The following is a 13816-nucleotide window of genomic DNA, read 5'->3' as shown; positions in this document are numbered from 1 at the left end:
GGGGGCTTTCTGCCATTTGTGGGGCAGAAAGACTGTTGGAGCCTTTATGGGGAGGAGGCAGGACCCGATTCCAGGACCGGACACACCATGTCTTTCTCGATTTTTGTTCTTAATTTACCCTTCTATCGCGTGGACTTCCTGCCCCATGGGTCATAAGAACCAAACACTGCTTGGCCTTTTACGAGTTTGGAACAAAATGTATATTTCCTGGCATCCACGGGCAGGGGCGCCGGATAGAAAGACTTCCTGTTTTTTTTAGGTCTCGCCTGACCCAGCGCATGCGCTGGTCTGACGAGACTTTTAGTAAGGGCTTCAAAAAATGCTACCATGGGCGGCCTACAGCTTGCGTGCATGTGTGCGGGCGCGTGCTTATGAGCAGAGGCGCCATGCTCATTAAGCGCATCGCTCGCCGCGCTTGATCGCGATCACTTTCACTTTCGCGGCCGCTTTGCTGTTCTCAGTGAGACAGTATTTTCACGGCCCTGGCGCGAGCGGCACCCCGTTTCTTCTTATATGTACCCATCTAGACCGGTCTCTATTGCTATTGATTAACATCTTTATCTTTTACCTCCAGTTCTGTATCAGTCTGTAACTTTTGTACCTTTCTAAATGCCTGTCTCTATCAATGTCCATCTGTCTATTTATCAACTCATCTCTTATCTATCTCCCTCCGTCTGTCATTGTTCTGTATCATAATATGTTTGTGTTCCTTTCCGTTCCTCGGTTACTCTCTTCTTCTGTACATCTGTCCCACTCGAATCCCCCTCTTATCCCCTGCTGCCACCCCCCACCCCCCCCCACTCCGGCCCTCTTCTTCTGTCTCTTAGTGTAAGCATACGTTTGGATCGCAGTCACACCAAGCATCTACTGGGACAGAAGTGCGTTCAGAGTACAATCTGATCCTACAATTGCGGTGACAGTAGTATCGGCCTTATAAAATATATCATGGGTGGCTAGGTGTGGTTAATGCCACATCCTTTATGCGCACTGCCCACGTTGTGCATATGCACTGCATAACACCATAGCATTCCTCTGCGTGTACTGACATTTTTGGCATTCTATGATGCTCCGTTTTCTGGCACCCAATCGAATTATTCATAACTTGGAGCTGTAGGCATTTTCCGCTGAACAAGTGCTTCCCGGCATCCGTAGTCTGGCTACCGTCTAGCACTTCCAAGCGCTGGCAGCGTGATGCACAAACTGAGGTTTTCCGAGTTCGTCGGCTGCTGCAGGGGTTTTATTTTATTTACTTATTGCTGAACTAAAGTTAATATTTTGTGTCATCCGACCCCTGCTCTCTGTACCAACAGGTAATGCCACTTTAAAGATGTGTTACCTTACATTATGTACCATTCCAAGGCAAGTGAGTGTTTGCTATAAATCAATGGTAAGTGTATTCATTCCATCAGTCCCAATCAGGGAATGTGATGCAATGGTCAAAATATACAGCAATCAATACGATTACGAGCAATCCTAAAAGCAGATGTGTGGCTAGCAGACGTGCACGCCGTGCATGATTTAGGGGACCGTGAGCAGCACTAAATCTGCCCCGTAGAGCTCTACATAATAAAACAATCAATAAGGGTAGTCCTAAAAGATGCTGTGGGGGTAAAAGACTTGCTGCACACCACACATGACCTAGGAAGAAAGAACCACGTTGATACATCGCTGGATCGCCACACTACGGGATTACCTCTGGATTTTCCTCTGACTTTAATTTTAATGTAAATGACTCTATGCTCTGTGCTCCCGCTTTACGCTCCTCCCGCTTTCACCCATTCGTGTAGATTTAGTTAATTACTTTTTTTTTGTTATACCTTAGTTCAGGCTTTGTAAAGTAAATATTGCGCCTTGACATCGCCTGAGCTTAGTTCGAATCTCATCCTTGCCTAATCAACACGCCGCTGCTTGAATAAACATGAGTCTGTCTCCGTGCAATTTTGCTAAATCCTGCATATAGCATGTCATACCTTTCATAAGACAGTCTGTTTTGTATTTTATGTAATGCATAACCACGAGATGTAGACTACCTCCTTTCCCACTGCTTCGTCAGTTCAAAATCCATAAACGGTGCTAGCCTTGATGAGAGGCATAAGGATTTATTCACTTTATCTTTCATTCATAGCAAGTCTGTGCGCAAAGGGTATTATATGACAATATGACCTTGTTATTAGTACTTTAGACTGAATTAACATTACTCCGTGATCAATTTTTCTTTTCGCTTTATTTCTTTTTTGCAGATCTGTTGATATTAATGTGTACATGAACGCACTGACCGTTTGATTACAGAATACGATAATTAGGTACAATGTTTTGTCATTTCTTTGAACAACCTTTGGCGCCATGTTTTTTGTTATTCTCTCTTATTGTGTATCACATCTGAAGATAACTATTTCCTTATGAGACTAACAGCATGACTATGCCTGCTATCTTATCCTGTAAGTTTATAAAATTTGTCTTGCTCTGCTGTTTGTAGCTTGTGATTTTGGTATGTGCATAATGTTTGTTTTTTCACCATATCTGTTCCAGGTAGATTCTCCTCAAAATATATGACTGAGAATCTACTCAGAAGGGATTGGGTTTAAAAGAGAGGTGAAGCAGTTTCACATCCGTATTCTCTCACTACCACCACTTTTCTCGGTTTGATTTCCCTTTACATCTTCAATTAATGTCCCCATACGCCTTCCCCTCACCCTCACTCCTCCTGCCCACTCATGTTAACTCAGTCTTTACTTCCGCCCACAAATTCCTACCTCGGCCCTGCCTTTCCTCTCTTGACCCATCTCGGCTTCCCTACAACCCCCAACGTCTCTTACCTCCACAGCCATAGATTCTCTCCTCGCCCACTTAACAACCCTTAACTTCCCCGAAACTGCTCCACACTACCCGTTTATCCCTCACCCTGAAAATGTATTCTAACCCTCTTCCATATCTTCCCTCCCACACCCCCTTTTGCTGCCCTCCCGTACTCATTTGTCTCCGACACCAAAATTCTTTGAGTCCTATCTTGCCTCCACAGCCCTCAGTGGGTCCCCATCTCACTTCCACGCCCCTCATACGCTCCTTCCCTCGTGCATTCATGCCCTCCTTTTACTACCCGCCCCATCCTCACTGTGATACTTCGCCTCCCTCATTCCGTGTATCCTCCTTTACCACCTCACAACATCCTTCGTAGCCACGCCCATTCCTTCCTTTACTTACCTTCACCCCCTTTACTCTTTATTCCTTGTTCCGCCAACCTGTTTAAAAGATAACATTTTTAACAAGCATTGGCATAGCCAATAGGTCTCGCCTTTGGGACCTTATAAGTGTTTAGCCATGCAGCACATGATGTTGTTGCACCAAGGATATTGTGCTGGATAACTTCAGCACAATATCCTTTGTGCAACAACATCAACTGTTGCATGGCTAAACACTTATAAGGTACAAGGTTTAGCCATGCAACAGGTGGTGATGTTGCACCAGGGATATTGTGCTGCAAAACTAAATACTTATAAGGTCCCAAAAGCCAGACCTATTGGCTATGCCAATGCTTGTTTTTAAAGGGAGAACTTGCCGCTGCCCAAATGAGCTGCCTTCTCTTGAATAAACTCCTACCCCTAGTGTGTTAATCACTGCTTAGGTGTCACTAAGCAGGGTTCTACTAGAGAGAGGTACTGCTGGAAAGGGCGCAGCTATCCTGCCCCGATCGTGGTTTGGAGCAATGCCCCTTAACACCGATCAAAAGTGGAAGAATTCAGCAACTAAATGCGCGCTGATCGTCACAGTGACAAAAAAAACAATCCCGGACTCAAGAGAAGCTCTCCTTCTGCATGTCATGAAAAGCGCACTGAATGATTTTCTACAGCACTGTGGTGGACAATTGTTCACAGTGACAGTGTGGTGGACGTGACCGGTTTGTCCACTGCACTTAAGTGGTTAAACACAGCTCTTTGCTGCATACTCAAACATCTCTTTACCCTGATTTTTGTGCACTCTTCATGCTCAGTTTGGTGATTAACACAAATCTTACAAATTGTGGTCCCAAATGTTTGATTGGTGTTTACCGGCTCCTATGAGGGAAAAGGCAATGTGGAAAAAGTGGTTTGCATTTTTTTATTTTGGTGTCCCAGTTGTCTTGCTGTGGTGTGGCTGGTTCCATTAAAACAAGAGATGGGATGAAAGATATAGCAATATTAATGTTTATTATATTGGTTTTAGGTACACTGGAATTATAGCACATCCATCTTCCAAACACAAACTATAGCACAATGTTACTTGTCAGTTTTCAAATTCCTTCCATAACTACAACAGCTACTTCCAGTAGGTACAGCACAGGCAGGTGAGGCTGGACAGTTTTGGCAAAATGACACACTGGACGACTGGTCAGGCAAGCTTCCTAGACTACCACACGGAGAAGCCGTGTCAGTTGTCGCCTGGTAGACTAAAGCACCATGTCTGCCCTACGACCCAAGAAATCTGAATTTCTTCTTGTGGCAACTCATACTGTGTCTTGTTGTTTGCACTTGGCATCTTCATTCGGGTAAGTGACTACAAGGTATGCTCTGCCTTGGAGGGGAAACATTAGGCTGACACCTAACTTATCCCAGTAGACCATTTGAAAAGCGGTTGCAAACATTTGTGCCCTTCCCCCTCACTGTCAAATGGCTTTGGCCCTGGATCCACAGGCTGAAGGCATGGTTTCCACCCCAGCACTCTTCATGGAAGCAAGTCAGGTGTGCGTGGCTGCACAATTTAAAATGCTAATAATACCCTGTATGTTGTTCAATATATTTGGTCTTTTAAAAAAAAGAAACTCTACATTCAGGTGCCGATTCCGATCCGGGTTGGAAAGCACTCCGACCGAGTCGGATCCGGAGTGTTTTCCGACCGAGCCGGACCCCTACAGTCCGACCGAGCGAGTACGATGCGCACGTATGCTGTCGGACTCGGTTCAGTCGGACTCCCATAGAAGTCAATGGGAGCCAGTTGTACGACGCGTACATGCGCTCCCATTGACTGAATGGGTACGTCTCGAACAAGTGCGCCCCCTACAGTGAGTACGCGTCGTGCCATCCGCGCCGTACTTACCTGTGTGGGGGAGACCCATGGGTCTCCTCCTGTGTGCGAGTCGTACGGCTACGGGTGTCGGGGGGTCCGACGCGGACCCCCAAAGTCTGACTCCGGGAACCTTTGCGAGCAGGAAGCTCCGACTCGGTCGAGCTGTCCTATTCGAGCATCGTACTCGTTTGGTCGAGAATCGTCTCCATTGCGCGCGTCGGTTTGCGTGCGACCGAGTCGGACGGATCGGGTCGGAGCCGGGAAAGAGTCGGTCGGAGAATTCACGCATCTTCGCATCGTACTTCGTCGTCCGGACCCGTGTACGGATCGGTCGGAAAAGAAGCATCGGAATCGGATCCGCTACGTCCAAACCCGATTCGGTGCCCTTCCGACCGAGATCGGAATCGGGCCCTCAGTGTCAGCAATAGAAGAAAGTACATTGTTTATCTAATTGCATCAGTAGACCATATTTTGTAGTCTTTAAAAAGAAAGGTATTTGTATGATGTAACAGATATGCAGTAAAGACTTGAAAAATCTCTTGACTACAAACCAAGTAGGTGTCTTTTCCTCTTGAAGTTACTGGAGTAGTTGAAAATGTGGCTTATATTTTCAGTATAAAGTGTGCAACGAAGTTCAACCGCATAATCTAAATGCCATATCTGTTTGGAGATGTTGTCTAAGTTAAAAAAAAAAGGTACACACCAGTTCAGCACAATATTGAACTAAGTTGCAAGTTTGTGTTGTATAATTTACAGGTTTGGGTTGTATTTTTTACCTTCAGAAAAAATACAAAGTGAGAATCTGAGTCAGGAAAAGGTTTTCCCCTCTGATGTATTGTAGCAGCTGCATCTTGTTTACTTTCATTTACTTGTAAGTGATGTACACTAGTTGTGCATTAGTTTTACTCCATTTGCAGGCTTTGTCATTGACCGCACGGTGCCTGACATCACTATCGCCAGAGGAACAATCTGACTGCTAGTCCCAACCTTGAAAGATCCTTTGGCGAAGGCTGAGCACTCGGAATGGATGTTAAGTTTTCTTAATTGCTTAAGGAAAAGGCGATGCCTCCAGGTAGCCAAGGTTACTCGCTGCACATGCGAAGTGTCGGGTGTCTACCTAAGATGGTCCAAATTAGAAGAAAAAGACACAAGTGGGGAAAACCTCTTCCTTGGCAATCTCGTTGTTTTTTAGTATGAGGAGTAAGTCAGAAGGAGATAAGTTAGGCAGGAATCTCTACCCATCATGAGGGAAGAGGAAACACCCAAGCAGGAAAACCAGAGGAAAATCCAAATGAAATGCCATTGCAAAAGAGCAAACATCAGGGACAAAAATCAGGTACAACAAGCATTGGCATAGCCAATAGGTCTCGCCTTTGGGACCTTCTAAGTGTTGCAACAGTTGCATAACTAAACACTTATAAGGTCCCAAAAGCGAGACCTATTGGCTATGCCAATGCTTGTTTTAACTGCTGCAATCTATTGAAGCCTCACGGAGAACATCAAAGCGGCCGTGCGGCCGCGAAAGTGATCGCGATCAAACATCAAAGCGGCCGTGCGGCAGAGAAAGTGAAAGTAATCGCGGTAAAGCACGATGCGCGCGCTCGCGCACATGCACTCTAGGTCTAGGCTGGCCTGGTAGCACTTTATGGAGCCCTCACAAAATGTCTTGCCAGACCAGCACATGTGCTGGGTCAGGCGAGACCTAAAAATAGCAGCTAGTGGGTGAGAAACAAAATGAAAAATATGGGAACAAAGGGATTGCGACTCATCAGTTACTTGTTAATGCCTGTTTTTATATGATTCAAGAAGGAGCTTATGTCACAAGAAAAGACTCAACTTCATCATGAATTGTGAACCTCAGACAGAATCGTCTTATCAGAGAACTATTTCGGAAAGGGCAATTTATAGAGCTTTCGAACAGCTCATGATGATGACTTGGTATGTGCAGAAGAGGCCCAAGTTTGACATGTTTTTTCAAATCCTGAACTCCGCTGTGCAACCATTGCCCTTGCCGTCCAATGTGCTCTGTCAGTCGTGCCACCCCCTTCCAGCGATTGCACCCATGGGATCACCGGTGCTGTCCAGGTTGCACGGATGAACCACATGCCAAGCACAGCATCCTGCCTCATGAACTCCTGATTGTGCAGTAAGCTCAATGCCTTTTTCTGAGTCCTCACAACCTCTGGTAACCTCTTGACATGTATGTGACACTCATTCACTCTTCCTCTTGCCAGGGAAATTAGTTATTAACTACTGACCACCTAGGTAGTTCCCATTCTTCAATCCAGTGGTACAGTAGAGCTATGCTACAATTGCCTTCTGCAAGAGCTGCTTTAGTGTATTCGGTGTCCCCAGGTATCCAATTCTTGTTGACTATCTAAACTAGTTGGCTATTGTTTTACCTGACAGAGCGCCACCTTTCCGGAACTCCTGACAGTTACCTACACCCCAGGTTGGCACATGCTAAAGTAGCTATGTGGTGCAGGTTTCTGATGTCTCTTACATGTATGTACCATTGTGTGCCATGTGCAGCACTCTTATCCAAGGCAGAATGCTCCTTATGTGAAACTTTCCTCATCAGATCCCGATTCCTAGTAAGATTGTGTTGCCATCCTATAATACTTATTTTGGTCTGAACTGCTGGACCACAGCAAGTATTTGTCCATCTATGTTGTATTTTGCAGTTCATTGTATTAATTATGTTCTTGATGATTTAGTGTTGTAAGTGCTTAATATTTGACCTTTTATGTTTTCTTTTTAAAGTTAGATCAGAGCAACAAAGGTGAAATGCTGTTAAACATTACATCTTCTCAAGCACAGGAAGTTTAGATAAATTTGGGAAACCGAATGTCAAACTCTAACACTTTAAATGCATATACAAGACCATGGTCGTACTGGCCTATAGGGCAATCAGGCAGTGCCCAAAATTGCTGGCATGACAGGCCAGGGCGTGGGCCACTTTATTGTATGTTTGTGGCAGTGATTTTTTGAGCTGGTGGTTTCCGGTGCTCGGCTCAGGCACTTAATTGTCAACATTGGCATTTATCATAGTCAGCCACATGGTGGCGCTGTTTGTCTAATTTAGGGATGCACATAAAAACAGTTGTTTATTAATGAAATAAACATTAAAAATAACAAATACCTACTGCCCAAGCCATTCTTATAGATTTGGGGGCCTGGATTAGTCTGAATTATAACATTTGCAGGAGTGTGATGGTTTGTACTTATGTTGGTAGTGTCATTGGGAGCTCTGGCAGGGGAAATGGGTAGTGCAAGCTGCAGTTGCCTCCTGACGAGGGCCCTGGCACTCAAGCACTGGTCTCTGGGCCTATTTAATTGTCTAGTGAGCTGGTCTTTACTGTTAATTTCCATGGAATTACCCCAAGCATTGACTGCAGCAAGCACAAATGCATGCAGTCTCCCATACCTTGCAAAACACCTATACAGAGTGTCTTTACAGCATGAAAACTGCCCCAATTTGCAAATGTGGGCAACCGTTTTAGCTATCCCATTTCCTAATTGTGGACGCTTTTATTTTGATACCTGGGCCTATTTTCTGTCCTAGTCTGACCTTCTACAAGAGTGCAATGAAAAAATGCAAAAATGTAATTTAGGGATCCTCTATTCGTGGATGAAGAGTTGAGGATTAAGTCTGTTTCTGATGTAAAACTATACAATTTAACTCAACATCACTCCTAAGCGTATAGAATATTAGAACACTGGAATGTGGAGCACTCCATTGAATACAATGGAGTGCTCTGAGCTTCTACGGGCCGGTAAAGGCCCGCAAAGCAAAATTCCAATGTTGTTTGAACAAAGCCCTCTCGGAGCCCAAGGGGATTTAAATCCCCTCTGGCTCCTAGAGGCTTTGCTTTATTTATTAGAACATTCTTCCCTCTAGTGGCAGATGTTCTAAAAGCCTTATAGCCCTTCGTAGGTGGGCTATACCGACTATTAAAGTCCCGTTCCCTTGTTAAAGGCCCGAGCTGAAGCTGGAGTGGACCTTTAATAGCCGGTATAGCCCGCTACTGCGGGCTATATTGCAATCAATATCAATGCCATTATTGGACATATGTTTCACCTCAAATATGTCTGCTTTTGGCACAATTAAGCCAAAGTTTTGCATCTGTTTTGTGCTGTTTCTTTGACTGTGGCTAGGGTTCTTCAGTTACTAGAGCTGTTTTACATGAAACATGTAGTTTGTCCTCTCCTTTTTTAGCTCCGTAAAACAGTTTTTAGGTCGAGCATTCGAGACCTCTGGTATATACTTTATTTTATACTTTAGTATATATACTTTAGTATATATTTATATGTGTATGTACCTTGTGGGCTCTGGAGATCAGCCCCAGGACTTGTCTGCTTCCGATAAGGCACTTTTGTTTTCGGTTCAACTGCCTCTATTTAACTGTCTTGATAGAAAACGACCAGCAGAGGTCAGTAAAATACCAGAATTGCTTTCTGCTGAGGGACTTTTTATTTTTATTTTTCTGGCAACTGCCTCTAACTTTCTTGGTAGAAAACGACCAGCAGAGGTCAGTAAAATACCAGAATCACTTTCGTATTCCATAGATTCTAATCCATAGAAATTGTCTTCCACGAGCACCCATAGAACAATAATATTTTTTTCAAATCTTGTATTTTCAGTGAATGACCACCGAAGGCCCTGATTTCATATTAAAAACAGAGCTTTGGACTATACCATTTACCACTGAAAGGCAATATTTCTCTCAATGTGTTCCCATACCTGGCGTGTCACTCAGTTTGGTGCTTACTTTCCCTCCATGTTAAAGAACAGTAGATGTTTCAGCATCCAGGCCAATGTGCTGCATAGCTAAATACACATAAGGCCCCAAAGGCGAGACCGATTGAATTGCAAATGCTTGTTAGTTGAACATACTATGGGGCTTGATTCACAAAGGTAAACTTACACTTTTGTGTAAGTTTACTACTTTTATGTATTCACAAAGGTAAACCTAGACCACATGTCTAAGTTTACGACTTTCGGTATTCACAGCATTTACGAGTAGTGTCTTTACGTCTGCACTCAGGACGGTATCTCCGTCTGAGTGCGGAGATTCCACTCCGGGTGCGGAAAGTACACTCCTCACCTGGAGTTGAATCTCCGCACTCAGATGCCTTTTGTGAATGCCGAAAGTTGTAAACGTAGACTTTTGGTCGCAGTTTACCTTTGTGAATACCTAAAAGTAGTATACTTACACAAAAGTATGTTTACCTATGTCCTTGGTATATTGTAAGACTTTTTCAATAGTCACTAAAGCTCACTGGACTCAAGCAAATATATGAAATTATGGAATTTCTCACATAAAACCAATGGTGTATTACAACATTTTGGAACATTTTCTGCCACTTTACTATTTCATCACTTTCAAGAAAGAGGAACTAACCATCAGCTCCTCCAACAAGCAAAACACCACAGGACTCAACGGATGTTGCGCTGTTGGCTTAAAGGTTTCGAAATCGGAATTCTGTCGATTGATGTTAGAAAGCACTAACCTAGTAGTCCAAACCCAGCAGGCACAATTAATGTTCCAACACCTCTCTGAAGCCACAGCTAAGCATACACAGGATAATATGATGGTTAGCATTAATCCCATGGAGCGGGACAAGAGAGAAAACAAAGATCTGGATATTGCCATTCTGTTTTGACATTCAGTTGAGCCCTGCCTTCTAATAGTTAACTACTGATATCTAAAGACATGAAAATATCTTTAATATCTTATAAATCTTTCTATAGCATATAATAATTTCAAGTGCACACAATATACTTTCAGAATATCTCTGTGTGTCCTACTTTCTAAATTGTAATGGAACGTTGAATTTCCTAATAATGAAACATAATTATTATCGATAAAACAGATTACAAAAGTATGCAGAACTATTGTACCTCTTTAACTGTACATAACGACCTTATGTTTTATGAGAACATGCCCCATGAGTCGAAAATAGTGTCAAGGTTGCACTTTATTAACATTCATTCGAATTAAAAAGTCCACCTAGTCAAATAGCAATTACTTTTCCAACCTAAATTCCTACCTTTATAAAAAAAGTACATTTAGATAAAAATGTCAAAGTCTCTGAAGTGATGAGGATTCTATTACAGGACCGGAGGCTTCTGATTGTGCTTCTCTTTCGTTTATTTGCTACTCACAGCAGCCAATGAAAAACGTTTTGTATGCAAATAAAACTTCATTTCCCATGATGCTTAGTTCACATCCTGCATGACCCTAAAAGAGCTACCATATCCTGTTGCTGAGCCTCTTTCTTTACTGCTCATGCAAAGTTAAGTTGACTTCGTTACATTACATGTTAATGTGCTTGCGTATGTTAATGTGATTTATGCATTTGATTGTCGCGCATTCTCGCACTTGATTGCCTTTAGCCCGCTGGGTCGCTGTGATTGATAGGCTCCCGATGGGAGCATTGACGAGCTTAAGTGCTGGTGGCCCGCTCGGACATTGTATTTAAAGACTCCCGATGGGAAAATTGGTACCGCGCTGCCTTCGGCAGCGTTAATCAGCTGTGCATGTGTACGCGATATCCGCTACAGGCTCCCCTAATTAGCCAGTGCGGCGTTCAGCGAGCTTTCATCGTTCTGATGTGGCTACTTTTTGGTAGGATTTTGGGCTACGCATGTCGTACGCGCCCCCTAAGTGATCTGAGGCTCATTTAACCCGGCGATTTTTACACGGAGATACGCCTGATTTGGCTGTAACAATCGTCTGGCCCAGGAGTGAGCACATACTCTATATATCTGTTGTTTTGGCCCTCCCTACTCCCTGTGGGCTGCAATAATTGTTATACAGCTTTGCTGGGGAGATAAGTACCTTATTCCTTTTGGTGTGCAGTGGTTTGGCTCACCCCTTACTCCTCTACATTGGTCCTCATTTTACAATATATATATATTAAAATACAGCGCTACCATGGTAGACTGGGTCAGATATGAAAAAGATGACCTATATCAGGAGGAAGTTTCTGCACCTTCATCGGAGGACAATATTGTTGAGGCTCTGGACGCTTCGGTCCAAGAGACTGACAATCGGGCCATTGAGAAAGCAGTCACTGGGACTGTGCAGCAGGCACTGGCTGCTGCGTTGAAACCTATTACAAAACAACTAGAAAGGTTTGCTACGCGACATGGTTTTACTGGACCAGCCGAACCACAAAAGGATGACACAGCAGGTGGCTCTAAAGTAGAGTCTTGGCCTCATGCTAACGCCCTAGCAGCACTACCTACGGCTCCTACTCCACCTAGCAAGGGCTGTAAGGCTAAGCATCAGGAGCACATTGCCACGGATACAGACACTGGCACCACAGGGACTGAGACCCCCGATGAGGAGGCTCCCCCCAAGAAAAAGTCACGAAAGACGAAGAATGTGGAGCAAGACCTATCGCAGGGTTTAAACATACCCTTCACTTTCAATCCGGCCGACATCGTACACCCTAGGTTGTCAGATTGGGCACCTGCTCCAGAGGTTGCTGCCTACTTACATGACAACCTGCGCAAAAGTTTCGACAAGGATGTGCGTAACAGGTTGCGTTCAGAGTGCCCTAGGCCCGATATCCCGGATAAGGTAGCGGACACACCAGACAACAATGCAAGCCTCCTTACTTTCTTGAAGAAGTTCGCTAATGACCCTAAGAAGGGAATTGATCGCACCTGGCAAAGCTGCCAGGACAAGCTACTGGACGTGGCAGGGCCATTAGCCAAGATTCTAGAAATGGCCTTGGAGGCGAAGGAGTCGTAAGCTCCCGTGGATCCCGACATACTGGCAGAGGGGACCCAAAGGGCCATATGTTTGTTGGGGAATGCTAACTGTGCTATCTCCACTGAGAGACGCAAGTCTCTCCTTATGAGGATGGACTCGAATCTCACCGAGCCTGCCTCTGCAGAACCTGGTCCTCTAGCAGAGGGTAACCTCTTTGAGGAGCGCTTCATGAAGGACACCTCCAAGTATGTGGGCACATTCACGTCCCTGTACAAGGCCCAAACTGGCATTAAACACGTTTTTCAAGCTGGCCTTTTTAACCGGGCGAGGACGCTCGTCAGGCCTCCAGTTCTACCAAGCTCCTTAGCGAGGAGATTACGGCCGTGGGCGAGGAGAGTGGGATTCCACACGTGGTGGAACATTCTATCCCACCAGACAGCGCTTCAGTAGGAGACGCTTCAACAGTGGCGTACATCGAGGGGGCTTCCAGGCTCCAGAGTCTGAAGGTAAGTGCTATCGACCAATTTCTGTTACCCTTGGGGGGTCGTACTCAATTTTTCATTCACAATTGGGCTCTGATCTCACAAGACGCATGGATTTTACAGACAATTCAGCCAATAATTTGTTAACAAAGAAACAACTAACGTGCAAGTTAGTTATGTTGTTTTGCCTCTCTGCCTGTCAACGTTCCTCCGACGTGAAAGCTCTGAATGTTACAGGTAGAGTATTTACTCCAGAGGGAGCTTCCTTTAACATTACTGCCAGGACTAAAACATTTTCAAGAAGTGTTGAATATCATGCCTTTCCTGGTAATGCAAAGCTATGTGTGGTTCAGTGCCTCAAGGAATGTACTTAGTATATACAACATGATGGTTCGGTACAATTGTTGATTGCGTTGCAGAAGCCCTATAAACCTGTGTCTGTGGCTACCATAGCCAGATGGTTAAAGTCAGTTATGCAAGAGGCTGGTATTGATACCCAACTGTTTGGGGGCACACTCTGTTCGTGGTGCTATGGCATCAAAAACCTTTATGTTGGGCTCTACCATT

General features: G+C 44.5%; 1 protein-coding gene across 1 annotated transcript in view; it reads left to right on the top strand.

The window, feature by feature from the left end:
- The first annotated feature begins 11322 nt into the window (after positions 1 to 11322).
- Positions 11323 to 13816, top strand: part of LOC146796430 (zinc finger MYM-type protein 1-like) — a 131101-nt gene continuing 128607 nt past the window's right edge. The window contains exon 1 of the mRNA XM_085629007.1: positions 11323 to 11340. The gene's annotated coding sequence lies outside the window, so the exon portion shown is untranslated. The remainder of the gene's footprint in view (positions 11341 to 13816) is intronic.

The sequence above is a fragment of the Triturus cristatus genome, chromosome 10 (genome assembly GCF_964204655.1).
Source record: "Triturus cristatus chromosome 10, aTriCri1.1, whole genome shotgun sequence".
Lineage (NCBI taxonomy): Eukaryota > Metazoa > Chordata > Amphibia > Caudata > Salamandridae > Triturus > Triturus cristatus.
The sequence above is the reverse complement of the archived record's forward strand: the minus strand, read 5'-3'. Positions and strand labels throughout refer to the sequence as shown.